At 38.1% G+C, this 18,147-nt stretch overlaps 1 long non-coding RNA gene across 1 annotated transcript in view; it reads left to right on the forward strand.

Annotated features, from left to right (window-relative positions):
• LOC120757845 (uncharacterized) overlaps nt 1-18,147 on the forward strand; it is a 126,138-nt gene that overhangs the window by 37,202 nt on the left and 70,789 nt on the right. Inside the window, exon 2 of the long non-coding RNA XR_005702692.2 lies at nt 3,429-3,542. This is a non-coding gene — a long non-coding RNA (uncharacterized LOC120757845). The remainder of the gene's footprint in view (nt 1-3,428; nt 3,543-18,147) is intronic.

Below are 18,147 nucleotides of genomic sequence, written 5' to 3' on the forward strand. Positions count from 1 at the left end.
ACTGTTTACCTACACAGAAGCAACATAAAAAAGGGTTTAAATATCTTTAGTAGTAAATTCAGGATGCTGTCATGGATTGTATTTGCTAAAATATGAGATAATTGTACAATACAGGAACATTCAAAACCCTACTATTAATTATTTATGCAAATGAATGAATACACAGTGAGTTCTAATCGCTAGGTCTATTCTGAATTCATCTTTGTGTAAGGTTTAGAAGGGTCTGAGTCAGACACAAAGTCCTCCTGTTGGTAATTCAAGCTATTTTTAATAGTGCAAACTGAGTTCCTTTAAAACATTGTTTTCAAGTTGTCCTTGATTTCAGATATCTTCATATATCACGCTAGATATGTATCCCAGATATCTGAGCTGTGTGGGAAATGGGTATGCTCTAACTTACAGAATGTTTTGGAAAGGCAACCTGAAACAGGAGATTTTCAGATATTACAATGGCAACCAAAGGAGTGTGGGGAGCCAGCTAGGCAGAAGTACAGTTTAGTTCAGTGGCTGGGCTTAAAATGAAAAAATGTCAATTTTCTGTTTTAGAGGGGAGAAAAAGTTAATTGTTTTTTGTTCACTTACCATTGTTGGGGAAATTGTTAAAAAAATACAAACAAAAACCAGCAAACTAAAAATAACAACAACAACAAACCAAAAAAAAAAAAAATTTAAACCAAACCAAAACAAAAAAATCTTTAGACTTCTTGGCAAAACAAGAAATGTAGAACTGTACCTATAAAGTACTTTGGTCACTGAGGTTGTCCTTTTATTTTTGCAAGCAAACTAATTTGGCAGTTTGGATTGATTTAGATTGGTGCATCTTTTTATATATTTCAGTTTTGAGAAATAATCAGATCCTTACTTCTGAAATGTTGGAGAGAATCTTGTGATTCTGGACTTGGGCAATCCAATCCACAGAAGGGCAACAAGCGTGGTTTACTCTTTTCACCACAAGTTTATCTGCACCTCTTGTATCACTGCTGATTCATTTGGACTATTAACAGGCTTTTAAAAACTATTAAATCCTCACCACTCATCTTCAAAACTGCCTCAAAACTGCATCTTTGATTTATATGGTCAGCATTTGCTCCTTAGGGTCTGATCAACCTTGGCAGTGTTAGAAATCATATTTTCACATGCATGAATTGTCTTTTACTGATTTCTCTAGTACAGTTTGAACATAAATAACCTTCCTTTAGCAGATGCATTTTTTACTTTTCATCTGTCTATTTTTAAGCAACAGTGTGAATGTGTGTATGGAATATGCTGAAAAGTGATTCTCTATTGAAGTTTGGTTAAGAATGTGCTTTATGGTTCTCCTAAAATGTGTTAATGCTAGATGGAGGTTTTTTGGGGGTTTTTTTTTCCAATTTCCCTTTCAGAATCGTACAATTTATAGTGACTTTTGATGTTATTCTCCCCCATAGTGGTTAGACATGTCTAAGAACAGAATTAAATTAATTTTCTCATTGTGACATGGGACACATACTCTATAATAGCCCTCTCTATTTGATTAGCTAACATAAAAAAAAGGTAAAAATTCAGAAAGATTTGGAATTTGTGAAATCTGACTTCCAGCAAAAAGTCTGCCAGGGCTGCAGAGGCATTGCAAGTGACTACATCAGACAGCAGCCCAGGAGAGAAATCCAAGAACAGAACTTCACTATCAGTAGCTGAGCATCAGGAAAATATCTTACACTGTGTAACTGAGTGATTTCCAGCCTGGCAGTGTGGAATTTGAGCACTACACACATTTCCCACTTTTGTTTTAGATGTAGGATGTGGCCTGGCAAGCCAAGCAGTTTTACATCCACAGGGAAGATGAAAAAAAAAGGTTGGAAAGAAAAATTCCTTGGTCCAAATTAAAGCTCTACAGCTGAGCCATTATGCCCTGGTGTGTAAAGGAAAGCACTGTATTGGAGAATGTGTTAACTGCCAGGGCATTGTAAAACCCCTGTGATTTGGGTACTTTCTGAAACACTGAACAGTGCTAGCAGAAAGCAGGGAACTCTTTCATTTACTTCATCAAGGTAAGCCTTACGTAACTCTAAATAAAAAGAGGTGAATGTAACAGCAGACAGTTATTATTGAGTCATTCAGCTTTTGAACCTGTAGCTTTTACTGCCCTGTTGGAAGTGTGATGGGTCACACTTTTAACCATAATAATTTGCTGGGTCTCTGATACAGTGTTTGCAGCCATCTGTAAATACAGTGAATATTTCCTTAGTGATGCAACTACAAGAACATGAGTGAATGGACTACAAGATTGTCGCAGCTCATAGAGCATTAGCTGAGGTACAACTCTGTGATATGCTTTCTACACATAAATTTTTCCTTCTCAGTTGCAGATATATATTTTAAATTCTCCTTATAATGCTCTCACCAGCAATTTTCCTGACCTTTGGCCAAAATTTTTTCAACAGCAATATGAGTTCCATTGTGTAACTTTTGAATTGTGTTTGAGATGGAAACAATATCTTCATTTTCTGACAGCATTTTCAGAAAATGTGGCATCAGTCCCAGCACTACCTCGTGCTCTGACAGGGACTGGCAAAGGATGGACCTTCCAGTGCAATCTCCAGTGGCTCTGGGAGTGCTGCACTGCACCTTGGGAGCAGCACTGCGGAGTCCCTGGGCCTTGGCGACTTTGCTGTCTGAAAGACAAAGTCATCAGAATAATCTCATCATTCTCAGTGTGGTGACCTGGCACCTGGATAGCACTGAAAATCTTCAAAGAGCCATAGAAGCCATAGTTAATATCAGTGACCTGAGTATTTCAAGCAGAAAAATTCCATGAACTGTGAGCCCTGTTCAGCTTTCATATGAAGAATCCTCTTTTCCCATTCAAGATTTTTTTTTTTACAAAATGTTGATGCCTTTTTTCCTCAGATGTTATCCTGTGAACTTTCTTTTGTATTCCTATCATTTTTTGTTGATAATATTTCAGATCTTTTACTTTGTAAAAAAAAAAAAAAAAACCCAACAAAAACCTTTTCTGTGACAATCTAATATAAAGAGTAATCTAAAAATGAGAGCCTGAAGGCAAAAGTCTCCTTGTGTTAATATTTCAGAAATACAGCTTTCTATGAAGATTGAGGCCCTAGTGTATTGGATTGGAACCTTCAGCCTAAGATAAAAGTGTTCAGCCCAAGAAACAACTGTTTTGCTGTGATTTTCAGTGCTAGGGCTGTACACTAAGTACATTGGTTATGTATTCCTTAAAGGCCTTATCCTTACCTACCATATTATGAACTATCTCCTGTTTGTTATTTATGTTGAAGGTTGCTGGAAACTCTTGAGAGCTTCAGGAATAGCCTGTGAAGTGTTGTCAGTGTGGCACACCTTTAGTTCTTTTTAGAAAAGCCGTAGGATATTAGCAGGTTGAAAGTGGATAATTTTCTAATTATGTGGCTTGCTCCCCATTTCAGAGGCTCACTGGCAGTTTCAGAGGAACAGGAGGATAAATGATGCTGATCTTTCTCTACACATTGACACCTTTACAGGCCTGAGAGAGAGTTACAGTCAAAACCACATGCATTTAGGTAAGTACCTTGTGTAACTTTTATTTATCAAACCCTGATAGAATGAATGTTATATGGAACACTGGCATTACGGTGAGTTCTGTAGTTCTGCACTTGGAGTGATTCTGTTCTTCGTTTCAATGCTCCGTCTGAGAATTCTTAACATGCTTATCCTCCTAGCCCAGATAAGCACACAGAAGGATGGTCACACTTCTTTACAGGGGGGAAGTGAAATCATTGCCTCGAGCTACTCAGGAAGTCTTAAGATTCAAGAGACTTCTCTCTCCCATCTCATGCTCTAAATGACAGAACCATCTCTCCTCCCTCATTTTTTGTAGCTGTCCAAAGTCATCCACAAAAACAATGTGGAAAATTGCTCAGAGAAATAGATTTCATAGATGTACAGTAAAAGACATTTAACAACCTTTCCACAGTTACACCTAATTACTCAGGCTCTTGAACATGCATTGCAGAAGTGCTCAGCTTTAATTGCTTTACTTTTTGTTGTTTGATTAATTTGTATTGTTGTAGCATTGATGTTTTCATTGTTCTACTTAAAATAATTGAACAACGAAACCTTAACATTCTTGTATGTGGTGCTTGTAAATTTACACCTAAAACCCCTTGAATATAATGTTCCCAAGCCACCTAAAGAGGAGCAACCCACTCATGCCTGTGCAAATTGCATCATTCTATTGTAGTGCTTATCACGATAAAATAGTGGTATTTTTCACTGAGCTACGTGTTCTGAGCAAGATGCAGGAGAGCCTGGGGCTGTATGTGATCAAAAGCTTCTCACAATCTGACTGGGTCAATGAGCTTTTCCAGGCGATTTAGACAATTTTCTGTGTGTGGACAAAATCCCGGGATTTCTCCTCAGTGTTTGTCAAGGTAAGCTTCACAAAGCATTTTAAATATCTCTTCCTTCCTTCCTTCCTTCCTTCCTTCCTTCCTTCCTTCCTTCCTTCCTTCCTTCCTTCCTTCCTTCCTTCCTTCCTTCCTTCCTTCCTTCCTTCCTTCCTTCCTTCCTTCCTTCCTTCCTTCCTTCCTTCCTTCCTTCCTTCCTTCCTTCCTTCCATCTAGGAGTGATGAACACTTCTATACATCTCTCTTAAGGTCAACATGGTAGCAACAACTAATCTTAAACAGAATAGCATCGGCTGAATCACTGGTAATCTTTCCTTCCAGAGTGGGAATGCAGGATGTGCAGAATGGTTGCCAGCCCTGCCTGCAAACAGCAGAAGTTTTCTCAGTTGCTGAGGACAAGGCGCTACAATAAATCCTCACAGCACGACAGACACTGCTGAAACGAATTTTGCTTCTTAAACTCTTTCTTCCAGGGGTTCACCATCACAGCTCCTCATTAATCCCCCTTTATGCTCCTGAAGTGTAGTTTGAATTTAGAACTTTCTTATGTTACACTTTTCCATATTCCTGTGTTTCAGTAGTTTTTTGAGTATTTTGTTTAAGTACTTAAACCTGGCCAGAATTTTTTTTAAGTACTTGGCATTTTGGTACAGAGGTGTTAAATGTAATGAGGTTTGAAGTACAGTTTGGTAGGCAAACCATGTTTGCAGGCTTGATTTGTACAGTGCATCAATTATTTGTGCATCTGAAGTGAAGCAGTACTCTGTGTAGAGGCTTTGTAGGACGTGGGACTATATCATACCATATTTTCCCATCCTATTTAGACAGTATTTTTTTTAGTTTTGATGTTTAGCTTGCAAAACTTCTGAACCTGAGTTCGTCAGACTGTGCTGTGATGCTACTGGATTTAGTAACGTCAATGAAATTGAAAAGAAACAAATAGGGCTTACTTTGTTGGTAGTGGAGAAATCTGCTTAATCTTAGAGTCAATGCCTGTATGGTTCATATAAAACAGTTAAATTGTTTATGGTATCCATGAAAATTGAAAGTGGCTTGCTAGAGGCTAAACTTCTATTCTTAATTTTGTCACTGTTATATTGTAGATAAAATTAGAGGAATAACTTAAGGTGTACTAGTGATCACTGAAATTACTAAATGGATTATTTTTTTGTTTTTATTTATAGTTCCAAATACAATCAGAGAACAAGTGTTAAAGGGCTAGTGTTCATTCTTTCAGTACTTTCTTATGCTGATATATGATGATGCATTTAATGAAAGATGGCAACATTCTGATAGTTGGAATGTTTGTGAGGAAAGGGAGAGGTTAAGGTTTGCTCTTGTGACTTTAGTACTGTCATTCTTACATCTTGAACTATTTAATTTGGAAGCACTATGTTCTTCGAATGAGATAAGAATTTCGTATGCTGTGCATCTCCTCTTAATGCATCTGCTGTCTACACAAAGCAAGGTGGGAGAAAGCAGCAAATAAACTCAAAGAAATTGTATCAGCGGCACTTAGTTTTACACCCCATTTAGTGCAAAGTCAAAGCAAATCAGCTCATAACAGAAATAACCGAAAAGAAAATGAATGGATCTAGAGAAATGCCCTATCTAAAGCACTAAGTGGGGTATAAATAAGAAGTTCACTAGTTTCATAGGAGGAACTTAGAAGCAATCCTTTCCCAAGGTAAAATCAAGTTATTAGTTATATTTCCCATTAATATGTGGTATCCATAACTGAGAATCCAAGTATTGGAAAGCTGGATAATGGTGACAGTGTAGATCACTATTCTGCATTGTGTATAATATATAATAATGTCATTATTTCTTCATCTTTATCACCCTTCTCTGTGGTCAAACTCTTCCTTGAAGATCCTTTGGGAAGGAAAAAAAAAAGTACTTTATTTTATCTTGAGTAATTTGGCTGCAGTAAGTTTTAACAAAAAGCAAAATAATGATAAAAATATGATGTATTTTCAGCAGAATGAGAAGGCTGTAGCAGGGAATTCATTGCTTGCCATGCAGAACCTAAAGCAGGTTTCCATCTTTCCACCCAACACTTAGAGCATATCCAGCTCCATGGATCTCACAGTGCACAAGGTATAATCCGGGCATTTCATCCACAGCTTCTGGAAGGAGCTGCTCTTTGTGAGATGAACTCACACGTGAGCAGCCACACTGGCAGAAGTGTGCTGGGAAGTGCCACCATTAATTAGTGGAAGGTTTTGAAGATTACCTTTTCAACAGGCAAATTTCTCCCTTCTCTTGTCCCCCCTCTTGTGTTTTCAGCTAACTCAGGTTTGGTGCTCTCTCTTGCGGGTTTGCCCCAGCCTTCTTGACTTTCAGAGCCCTTCAGTTCTGTAAAAGCGTCCTGCTAAATTATGCCAACACAAATACCAGCAGAACTGTATTCATGCTAGGAAATTGCACCAGTGTAACTATAAACTGAGATAGTTAAATCAGCACTGTGTGTAGACATAAGTACTTTGCTGGATTTTTGTCAAAGCTCTTTAAAAAAGTAAGTTAAATGTTGGGTTTGTGCCAGCTCTGGGCCAAACTGAACCACCTGTATCCATATTCTATGCTAAGCCATTAGTAAACTTCAAGTACATTCAAAATTTAAGACAAGACAAAGTCCCACTGAAGTAATTTAAAACTTAAGGATATACATTTGCTTAACCTCTTTCCTGACTCAGGAGGGACTTAAGCATGCACTTAGACTTATATGCTAACATTTTCTGCTGAATAAGCAGAATTTTATTTTTTAAAATGGCAATCAAGAAATTCTAATTTTGAATGTAATAGGAAAATTCCTAGATTCTTTCAGCCAAAGCTAATTGCTGTTTGGAGAGCTTTACATGCTCACGGTAAGAGAAGTACATTTATCTAAGGAAAAAAATACCTCTTTAAATTAGTACAACGCAATTTTGTTTTTATTAACGTGTATGCCGTAATGTTAAAAGTTGTTATATGTTTGACTCAACCCAATAATCACACAATGTAAATGATACTCAGACAAGAGCTTGAATTAGTATTTGCATTGCAAAGTTTAATTAACCAGAAGGTTATTTCACACCATTCTTCAGGGCAAAACATATCGTTAGCTCTAAGGCTACAGCCTCTTTGCCTTGCCAGAGTACTTCAAAATGGTTTTGAAATTTCTTTTTTGAGGAGCAAGGCAAGAAATTATTCCCAAGGCAATGTTAGGTAGTACAAATTCTGCCAGCAGAGCAACTTCAAAAGTTGTGAACTACACAGCTGACTCCTGCTGGGCCACAAACTCTCCCAGGATTATTCTTTCAGTCAATTCCACTGGAGGAGAATTTCAGATTCATACACTCACATGAGCTTCACTGGCCACACAGATTACTGGGTCTCTCCCAAATGTGAGAGGTTTCCATCCAGTGCCACGGCCTCAGGAATATTCTTTCTTCATCTCATGTTTTGTGTTTGAATGATTCCGTTTGAGATGATAATTAAGCCTGTAGAACATGTTTTATGACATACCATTAAATATTTTTTATTCTTTCCATATAATGCCCTGATATCTTTTCTGTGCAAAAGGAGTATCCAACAGTCTTCAGAAGAGAGGGCTTTATGAAATCAGCTTCTTATCAAATCATTAGATTTCACGGTCCAAGCTCTTTGTTTGGCTCTTGGGAGTAATATTTGCGTGGCACCAAAGGAACTCACGTTACTGTGTTTTCATCTCTCTGGTCTGGATGCTGCAAAACTCTCATTTTAGGAGTGTTGGAATTTGATTTAAGCTGCAGTATGTGCTTACACAGATTTCTGTGAGATTTTCCCCTTTCAATACAAAAGGCAAAACAACTTTTCTTTTCAATTTTTATTTTTCCTTTCCCACAGCTCTGTTCCTCATTGGAAACATGATAACATATTTAAGCAATGAACAACATGGCATTTTAACATTAATCCTTAGTGTTATTGAAATGTTTAAACCTACATATTTTTCACTGTCTCATAAACCATTCTAATTTCTTTTACTCTGTTAAATTCAGATGTAATTTGGGATGGAAAAATACATTTTAGAATTACACCTGCAGCATGTAGTATTAGTATGACTTTTTCATGGCATGACAGTGATGTTTCTACAATCTATACATATTGATTTAGGCTGATAATAAACAATTTGATTAGGCTCTATCTATAGGCTGTCATTTCAATCACTGTCACTGTTCCAATAGAGTGGAAGGCAGATAGCAGACACATATGGCAAGATTTCTCAAAATAAAAACTCTGGCCTGATTAGAGCCCTAGGTTCAGTGAATTGGACAAGACAGCTCAGCTGCCAGGTTATTAACTCCCTCAGAAAATACTCTGCCTTTTCCCTGGGGCCAGCCTGAATATTCTGATCTGGATCGATAAGCAATCTCCGGTGTGTACAAAATGCCAGCTAGAATCATTTGTCTCAGTGCAGTCTCCTCACAAAGGATAAAACACCTGCAGTATATGGCCTTCTCTCCCTCCTCCCCCACCTTCCCCTTTTTAACTAATGACCCACAAAGAAGGAAGAAGTAACCGAATCTGTTCCATCATCAGGAAGGCTCTCTCAGGTTTGTTTTAATGATCACGATGGCCACCTTTCAATCTTACAAAAATTATATCAGTCATGGTTTCCCTGTGGCATGTTTATGTAAGTAATGTGAACCACAATGTAATGACAAGCGTACAGATGTCATTGTAAGAGGGCCCTTGGCAAGAAGATATCTCAGAATGTCAGAATTTTAATAAACCTTGGACTGCGGGTAGGGTTCTCTTTGGTGCTTGTCTTTTATATTTGTAATGTGTGCTGTGAGCTGCTGCTTGGGCCTGAGAGTTTTCAAGAGCGTTTAGCAACAAAGGATATTTTACAATTGATTAGAACAGAATCATTATTTTCCAGAGTGGTGGTGTTTGTCCAATCCATTACATATCTGTGGTTTTGTTTGTAGCAGTGCTGGATTGTAACTAGTACTTTCTTTAGATGCCAAAAAGGAGGTTTTTTCTGAGTGAGTTCAGAACCATTCAAAGCTTTTGGATGTTTTTTCCACATGTTAACCTATTAATAAGCCTCTCTTGACTCAAATAAAAATCAAATATCTGCAAAGTGTAAGAAAATCTGCAAACCTCCAAGTTTCTCTCCTTCGTTGCTTATTTATTACACCTGGAGTCACAGGACAGAACCTCCTACTGCCTGACAAGTCTGTAGCTTCACATCTCATCTTTTCAAGAAATAAAAGTTGAATATCCTCAGCAACCTACATAGAATTTACCAAGCAAGATTTGACACTGAATACCTGTCTCTGAGTGTGGATTAAGAGTCTTTCAAGAGCAGAGGCCAGTTTAGACTTATTTTTCAAGGCAGTAGAACTAGCTACTCATCCAGTTCTTCTGACCTCAGTTTAGGTAACTGTTCATGTCTGTCTGCCTATAGCAAACTTACCTTGCGCTAGTGTAAGCTGAAGATTCATGCCTAGTTAAAAAACTATTTGCTTATGACAAAGTATATAAAAGCATTTTATGTTTGTACTGCTATCACTTCAAAAAGGAAGATTTGCATTACTGCTGACCTTCTTTGCTGCATGAGGTGCCTTGCCCTCATAACATCAAAAAATTTGAGTGTTGCCCTCCAGACAGCTCCCTTCATATTTGCTATCCAAAACTTCACGAACTAAAGATGCTTTTTAAAAAGAACAATGTAAGGAACAGCTTTAGTGAATTGATTTCTCAATGTAGAAAACACATTTCCTATCAAGACACTTATTAGAATGTTTATCTCAGAGAAAATGCACGCAGTTTATATGAAAAGCTGATGTTATGTTAATTCCCATTATTATATACAGATGATATTGAGGAAGATGGAACAAAGTGCCTTTAAACCAAAGCTGATGACATTTTTTTTTTCTTGTTTGCTACAGTTTTATTGTAGTGAAATATGTTCATTTTAGCAGTGGAAAACTGCCCTAAATAGACAGCATAAGAGCAATAAGATGCCACATTGCAAAGCACAATTTAAAAATGATGTGCTCTAGAAGTAAGGCTTTTAGACATTTTGGTTTATATATTAAAACTTCCCACAAATTTGATTGAGAATGAGCCTTTGATGGATATTTGCTGCAGTTATGCTGCATTAGACTCGATTTATCCACCACCTCTCATTGTTGCTATTGATTGATTTTTAAATTAGATGAAGGCAATCAGTAAATACCACCCAATCAAGTCCTAAAAACATATAGGAGATTAGACAATTTAGGGTAATCAATGAAAATATTCTGTGATTTGCTACCACTCAATTTTGACCATAAATTACGACCATAACTTGCAAGTTAGTAAGCCATAAAACAAGAGGATGTGACAAGAAAAACTACAAGAAATGAATTAAGGAGATGAAGAGGAACCACTAGTGTTATCATTTAATGAGACAAAATTACTCTTTATACATATCGGGCATTTCTAGTTGAGTCTTGCCAACAGTATTGGAGTGCAAGAGCACTAACACTTCTCTTATTTTTCTAGGGTTTTGGTTTCTGTTTTGTTTTGTTTGTTTGTTTGTTTGGGGTTTTTTTGTGCTATGAGAACTGTTCTTTTGTGTAACAAATCAGTTTGAACAGTAACTAAGCTACCTAATTTTGTTGCAGCAAATAAATTAATGAAATTTTAAGTATAAAGCCTGCTGCTTCTTAAACCCTCCACCTTCATCTCAGGCACTTGCAAAGACTAATTTTAAAGTCACACTTCTACATGGTGTTATATTCTACAAATGTTTAAATGTAGCAAAAATTTAATGACATTTTAGACCCACACTTGGAAAAAGCTGCGTTAATTCACCTTCTCTGTGATACATGTCACCCATTTTCTATATTCTCACAAGTCTCACTAGGAACTAATTCACATATCTTAAAAAAATGTCTTTTAAAGCTCATTTACTAGCTGTAAATAGGTGTCCAGGTTTTTTCTATTTATGAACTTCAGTATCTATTTGTAATTTCTAGGCAGTATCTATGCAGTTTTAGGCTGAAAACTGCCTACAAATATATGAGCAACTATCAACAGCTATAGGCTATATTGGTGTGAATTTGTGAAATAAAGCAGAAATTTATGGTAAATCTGCTCCCTTAAGAAAGTAGTACAGATGTGATACTGCCGAGGAGCACAGAAAAATCTTCCTGGGTAGTGCCTTTATGATCCTCTTTAGAATAAGGAACACTTGGAAAAGGAGACCAGAATAATTTTTGGGAGTGTTGATCATAGAAAAGGATGGAATTACAATACCTTTGACAAGAGGAAAATTCATGTGCCTTTTTCTCCATTAAACAGAAATCTGAGAGACCTGAAAACTGCCCAGGACACCTTGAGTAGTGATGAGATTGTAACAGAGAACAAAAGGAAGAGTACAGACTCTCACCACACTCACACTCACTAAAATACAAAAGTGACTTTGTAGAACTTGGTGGTAGAGCGACTCCTTGGGAGCAGATAAATGCAAAATGCACAGGTGGAATAAATACTGAAAATACTTGGATTTATATCTACCATTAATTCCCGGCAAAGACAGATTTCATGTTGCAGCAGAGAAAGCCAAACCTGAGTCAGAAGAAAGCTTTAGTGGTGCTGCAAACAAAAGATTAGTCAGCAAATACGGACTGTATCAGCAGGTGGACTCTGTGAGATAATCCAGAACTAGAACTTTGCAAGGATTTAATGTGGAAATTCCAAATCCTTGCTGTAGTAGACAAATGTCTGGCACTAGCAACTATTAAAAAAAAAAAAAAAAAAAAAAAAAAAAAAAAAGTAGTTGTTCTGTTGTTCTTAGCTGGTTCTTTTTAAAAAGACATTTCCTTTAGCATAGGGTTTTAGAACCAGGATTTACTTTTCTGTGCAGGTCTGTGGAACAGGAAAACAGAATAAGTCCTTGTAAGTGCTGGGCCCCTTACAAAAACATGTTTCTCTCTGTTAAAAACACTCCCCACCTGAATTCTGAATTTAACATTAGAAAATGTCCAAGTCTGGTCTTTCACATTTTCTGCATTGTTAAGTACATCTGTCTAAGGCAGTTCAGTTTGAAGGACTATGTGAATCCCTAATAGAATACAAAACCTACCTGTTCTTACTAAATATTTCTTTTAAAAATATCATTGAAGTGGACTTTTCTTTAACTCCTACATTTTATCAGTTTCTCCATGTTCATAAGATTTTAAGAAAGAAGTTAATTCTGTGCTCATAATACCTTTCTTCCTTCCACATAAATTTGGTACTAGAGGAAGCTTTTCTGTCTTTCATCAGTGGCATAATTGCTAACAAAATTAAGACTGGAAGACACATAGTTTTCAAAAATAATATTCCTCCCTCTGCAGGTAACATTATTTCTGAAATCTGAGATTTTATTTTAATTTGAAATCTCTTTTGAAAATACATTCCCAGCTCCTTTCTAAAAGATTCTCCATGTAATTGAACCTGTGGTAGAAATTTGCAAGATACACAGTTAAATTGTGAAGGCAGGAAATGAAACAGCTCAGAATCTGAACAAATTCTGGAGCATTTGCACTTCCATATTTAAATATTTGCCTGAATTACATGTGAGCTATAACTTTTCACTCAGTGGAATTTTTTGCATTCTCTGTAAGTAATAGTGCTAAGACGAATCTATGTTTATATTATTGCAATATATTATCATATCACATTCAATCTCACATTTGTGTGAATTAAAAAACATTCAAAACCCCAATAATCTCTGGCAAAGGAGGACAGGAGAGGGAGAGAAAAAAGAAAACCCCTGACTTAAAACAAAGACAGGGACCTACTTGCAGTTCCTGATGGACTGATGCAATACAATGAAGCTGGTGTATTCAATATAACTTTTAGAATAATTGCCTGGGAGGTAACCAGAAGAAGTACATTTTACTTTATCATGGTACATAAATAAAAGGGCAGACTAATTAATCATATAGCTTACTAAAAGTGCTTTTTATTTTGCCATTTAGTATGCCAGAAAGATCATTTTCTTTAATGTATATACCCAGTATTAACATGATTTAATCCATCATGTTCTGTATTATGAAATTACTTTGTTTTACTCCCTGATCCAGCTGAAGATCATTAACCCACACTATTTTCTAAGTCATACATCATTTGAGTGTATTACCTCATATAGCAAAAAAGCTACTTCCCTTGGTTATACACTCCAACTAAGAAATCATTTTTTCTGGATGTTGCTGACAAGAGGAGCTGTTTTCATTAGAAAGCAGATGGTTCACTATTTCGATTCTGCTTTACCTTCTCATTTGCTCCAGCTCAGAGTCCTTTGCTGCCAGTTACCTCATTACCTCTTGCAGCATCCATGTCCTGCATCCCTGACCCATCACAAAATGTGCTAAACAAACAAGAGCTTTGCCTTCCCCCAACATCTTTTTTGACTCTGCATCCTCACCGGTTGTAAGCCAGGCTTCAAAAAGCAGTGAAAGCGAATCCAGTCATCTGAACAGTAAGTCAAACTCCCACGGTTCTGCAGGTGTTTGTTAGCTGAGAGTGCCAAAGGTGTCATTTACACATTCAGATTTTGAGCATGGACGTGAAGTCACACTGCTGATGAATCTGCCTCACAGAGCTTTAAGGCAGAATCTGTCATTTCATGTAGTTTGCAGTCTTGATGTTTATGCTAGCGATATTTCACTGCTGTATTCTCTGAGTCTGTAGGATGCACATTCTCCTTGGGCTGCCCTGGGTGCCTGGTGAATGTCAATAAACAGTGGTCTGCAAAGTAAATGAAAGGTGTGCATAGCAGAGTGATGGATCTTTTTGATTCAGCATGAAGACTGAATAGCTCCTGGAGATGTGTCTCGGTATCTTTAGAATAAAATAGTGTAAATGATGTTTTAAAATAGGACATTTCAAGTAACAGAAGTAACACTTGTTAAGTTTCAGATTGGTTTTATTTATCTCTAAACATTTGCCTTAAGAAGTAGAATTTCATTCCAGTTTGGCAAGGAGAACAAATGCTGTCACTGCTTAAGCAGAAAGCCACTTAGTGGAGACTAAATCCTTACAGGTAAACCCATCAGTATGTACCTTCAGTTCCCCTACACTGTGTTTTGGTTTTGATCATTCCATTCTGAGGATAATACTCAATGTAGTAATAAATTCTACCTGTTTTGTGTAGTTTTTTCTGGTTTTACAATATCCATCACAAACTCCATTTTTATTATAGCTTCATGAAGTTTTCAGGGGGAAGCTTTCACTTTTTTTTTGCACATACCTTATGACTCATGTCAAATTTACCTTTTATTATTACCTGTTACCCTTGCTATGTTTAAATATCTTACGTTTTTTATGCACGTTGAAAACTAATACAGAGCTTGACAGAAATAAGAGGGTATTGGGAGGGATATTTGATTTTGTTAATTTGAAGGACAACCTCTTCAGTAATGTTAAAGTGCATCATAGGTGGGATTGATTTAAAACAATGATCTTTGTAGAATTTTCACTGAAATTGAAGGAAGAATAAAGGCCTGTAGTGAATGTGTTGACAAAATTTGAGGAAATGATCATAGATTTGGAATTGTTCCAAACATGCATGGACACCAAGACAATGTTTAGTTATACTTTAATAAACCATTCTACAGAGTGTTCTGAATGAGCTGGGGGAAAACATAACTCTACAATATTAAGCAAAGCCAAAGGTGAAGGTCAGCTGCAGCTAATACCCACGCTCAGTTATACTGTTTTTATGATGACACAATACTTAAACTACTGAACCTGGCACCACAAATAGCCATACATGCTGTACAGAGTGAAGAATATGCACTTGGTGGAGCTTGAGCTGTAGCTGGCTGTTTATAATATCCATGGTTTCTGGATTCTACTCTGTTGAATGAAGCCTCAGCACGAGGCTTTTATCCTTTATCCACCCTGAATAAACTTCACAGCCATAATTCAGCTGCAAATAAAATAAAGCAAAAAACAGGAGGTGCAAGTGTTGCTGCTTGCACATGATGAACCAGAAACTGAAAAAGGTAAGGTGTAGAGACAGATTACCTTCTGCAGGAGGAGCTGGGTGCAGCTGCCACCGGGGCTTTAAAGGCAATGCCTTCACTCAGTTGTAGAACTTGGAGCTCCTCTCATTGGTGTGGACAAGATTGCCAAAGTGATGAGAAAAGAACACAGCCTGCACAGGCTTCTGGAGGGACTGGATTATCCCACATTGAAGCATGTGCAGTGTCAGAATTTACTCCAGTAAACAGAGAAAACATGGACTTTTTGGTTTATGCCTCTGAGTGCTCCCCAGGATGGTATTAGCATCGATGTCACCTAAGCCATTTTTTTTTTCTGCTCAAGAAAGCATTTGAAACTACCAAATTCTGTTGATGAAAGTAATTATCAAGACCGAAAAAAGATATAACAACAAAAAAGTACGAACCCTTGGCATGGAACTTTGTTTTCAGTATAAATAAGTTAGTGCATATTAAGTAAGTCCACAACTGTTATTAATACTTAGCAGTTGTGACCTTACTTAATATACACAAAAGGTTTTTTTCAAGCCTTTATTTTGTCCCTACCAGAATGCTGACAGTATAATCACAAAACATTATAAAGTATCATACCCTGGTAAAATAATTCCAAATAAAACAAATGAGAAGCCATGGGGAAATTATAGCACAGGATCTTGACAAGCCGAGATAGAAAACCCTAAAGTACACCAGGTGTCATTGTAGGATTTGTGTGTGAGTGACTGTATAGAGTGCACTGACACTCCTGATGTGCAAATAAATCACACGGAGAAACTCCACCTGGTGTTCTACGGGAATAAGTTAAGTGGACTCTTCAAAATTATACCAAAAGCAGTTAAAAATACAAACCATTGAAATGTGATAGAACAGCAATTTATTTATAAAAAAGTCATTTGCATTTTTGAACACTGTTTAACTTCCATGCTTGTTTTGCTGTTTTCAAATAACAAATTGACCATTTCAAATTCATAATGAGGTATGAAATAAATGAGAGGGTACTGAGGGTGAGTCATTCATTAATCATAAGCAAAACAGGGATGAAATCAAGGACACAGGAGCACAAACTGTAAAAGTAATAAGTTGCATAATCTTTGTATTTAATATTAACTACATTATGTTTTTCACATGAGTTCTGAGAAGTTGGATTTTTATGTTTACATGAAACTAATCCAAGGTAAATTTTATTTCTCAATATTATTTTATCCTAGAGGTTGCCCTCTTTTTAATAAAGTAAAAGACAGTGAATTCTATCTTATCACACTCTTATGAAGATTTAATAGAGGGGTTAGCAGGAACACTGAAGCCTACTACAACTTTTAATTTAAGATATTTCACTTTTGACTAGAACGTACCAAACCCTTCATGTTTGTCATGGCAGATCTCCCATTAAGGACATAAATTCACCTGGAATTAGTTGTTTCGGCCAAAATAAGTCATCCATATTCCTCTGTCAGAGAAAGATGGAACAATTCAAGCCATTCTGTGTCTTTATCCTTCAAAAGTTCAATCCACAGTGATTACACAATGTGCAACAAGGTTGTTTACAGTTTGCAGGTGATGTGAGTATTTAAATAGTAGGTGTAGCTCAAATAGACGTAATAAAAATCATTTGTTACCCCATGTCAGATTTCAACAAAAAACTACAACAATAAACCAGGCTGTAATAAGGCAAGGTGAAGTGGTGCCACAGCAAGGAGTCAGCTCACTCCAGAATCACTAAACAGATGCAACTCTCTGCTCCAAATCCATTCATTTGGATGGAGCTACGATTGATGTTACTCTTTGCCATTATTTTGGAGTTTTCTGGACAGAAAGGCAGAAGGAGCTGAGAGAAATCTGAGTGAGAGCTCTGCAGATAACTGGCTGTCAGAACCATTGTGTTTTGTGGCCCCCAGTGTGGCCCCCACGGCCAACCCCATGAGCTGTGTGTCTGTAACTCTGTGTGGAGCAGCAGTGGTGGGGGTGGCCGGCATTCCTGGGGGCTGGAACCCCAGGGCAGCTCCCAGCCCACACAGCACGGGTCGCACCAGGGGCTTGGTGGTCAGCGCCAGTTTATCCCTCTGCACACAAAAAATGGAGACGCTGAGCAGATGGTGCCCCACTCCAGTCCTGTTGGGATCACAGGGAGCAGCGCTCCGTGCCCAGGCACGTGAACTGGTTGGAGTCACTGGAGCCAGGCTGCAGGGGCACTGATGTGCCCTGGGAGCCTGCCCTCTGTGAACCCGGGTTAAAGCCTGTGTTTGCACCAGTCTGGGCCCCTCCTGCCTCCTCCAGTCACACGGGCTCTTGCTGTAGTGCTGATGGAGGAGCTGCACTTGAACTGCTCGTTAGTGCCCTGCGGCTGTCCCCACTGTCCCACCCCATGGCTGTCCCCAATGTCCCACCCCGTGACTGTCCTCACTGTCTCACCCCATGGCTGTCCCCACTGTCCCACCCCATGGCTGTCCCCAATGTCCCACCCCATGGCTGTCCCCACTGTCCCACCCCATGGCTGTCCCCACTGTCCCACCCCATAACTGTCCCCAATGTCCCACCCCATGGCTGTCCCCACTGTCCCACCCCATGGCTGTCCCCACTGTCCCACCCCATGGCTGTCCCCCCTGTCCCATCCCCTGACTGTCCCCACTGTCCCACCCCATGGCTGTCCCCACTGTCCCACCCCATAACTGTCCCCAATGTCCCACCCCATGGCTGTCCCCACTGTCCCACCCCATGGCTGTCCCCACTGTCCCACCCCATGGCTGTCCCCAATGTCC

This window comes from Hirundo rustica, chromosome 11 (genome assembly GCF_015227805.2).
Source record: "Hirundo rustica isolate bHirRus1 chromosome 11, bHirRus1.pri.v3, whole genome shotgun sequence".
Classification (NCBI taxonomy): Eukaryota; Metazoa; Chordata; class Aves; order Passeriformes; family Hirundinidae; genus Hirundo; species Hirundo rustica.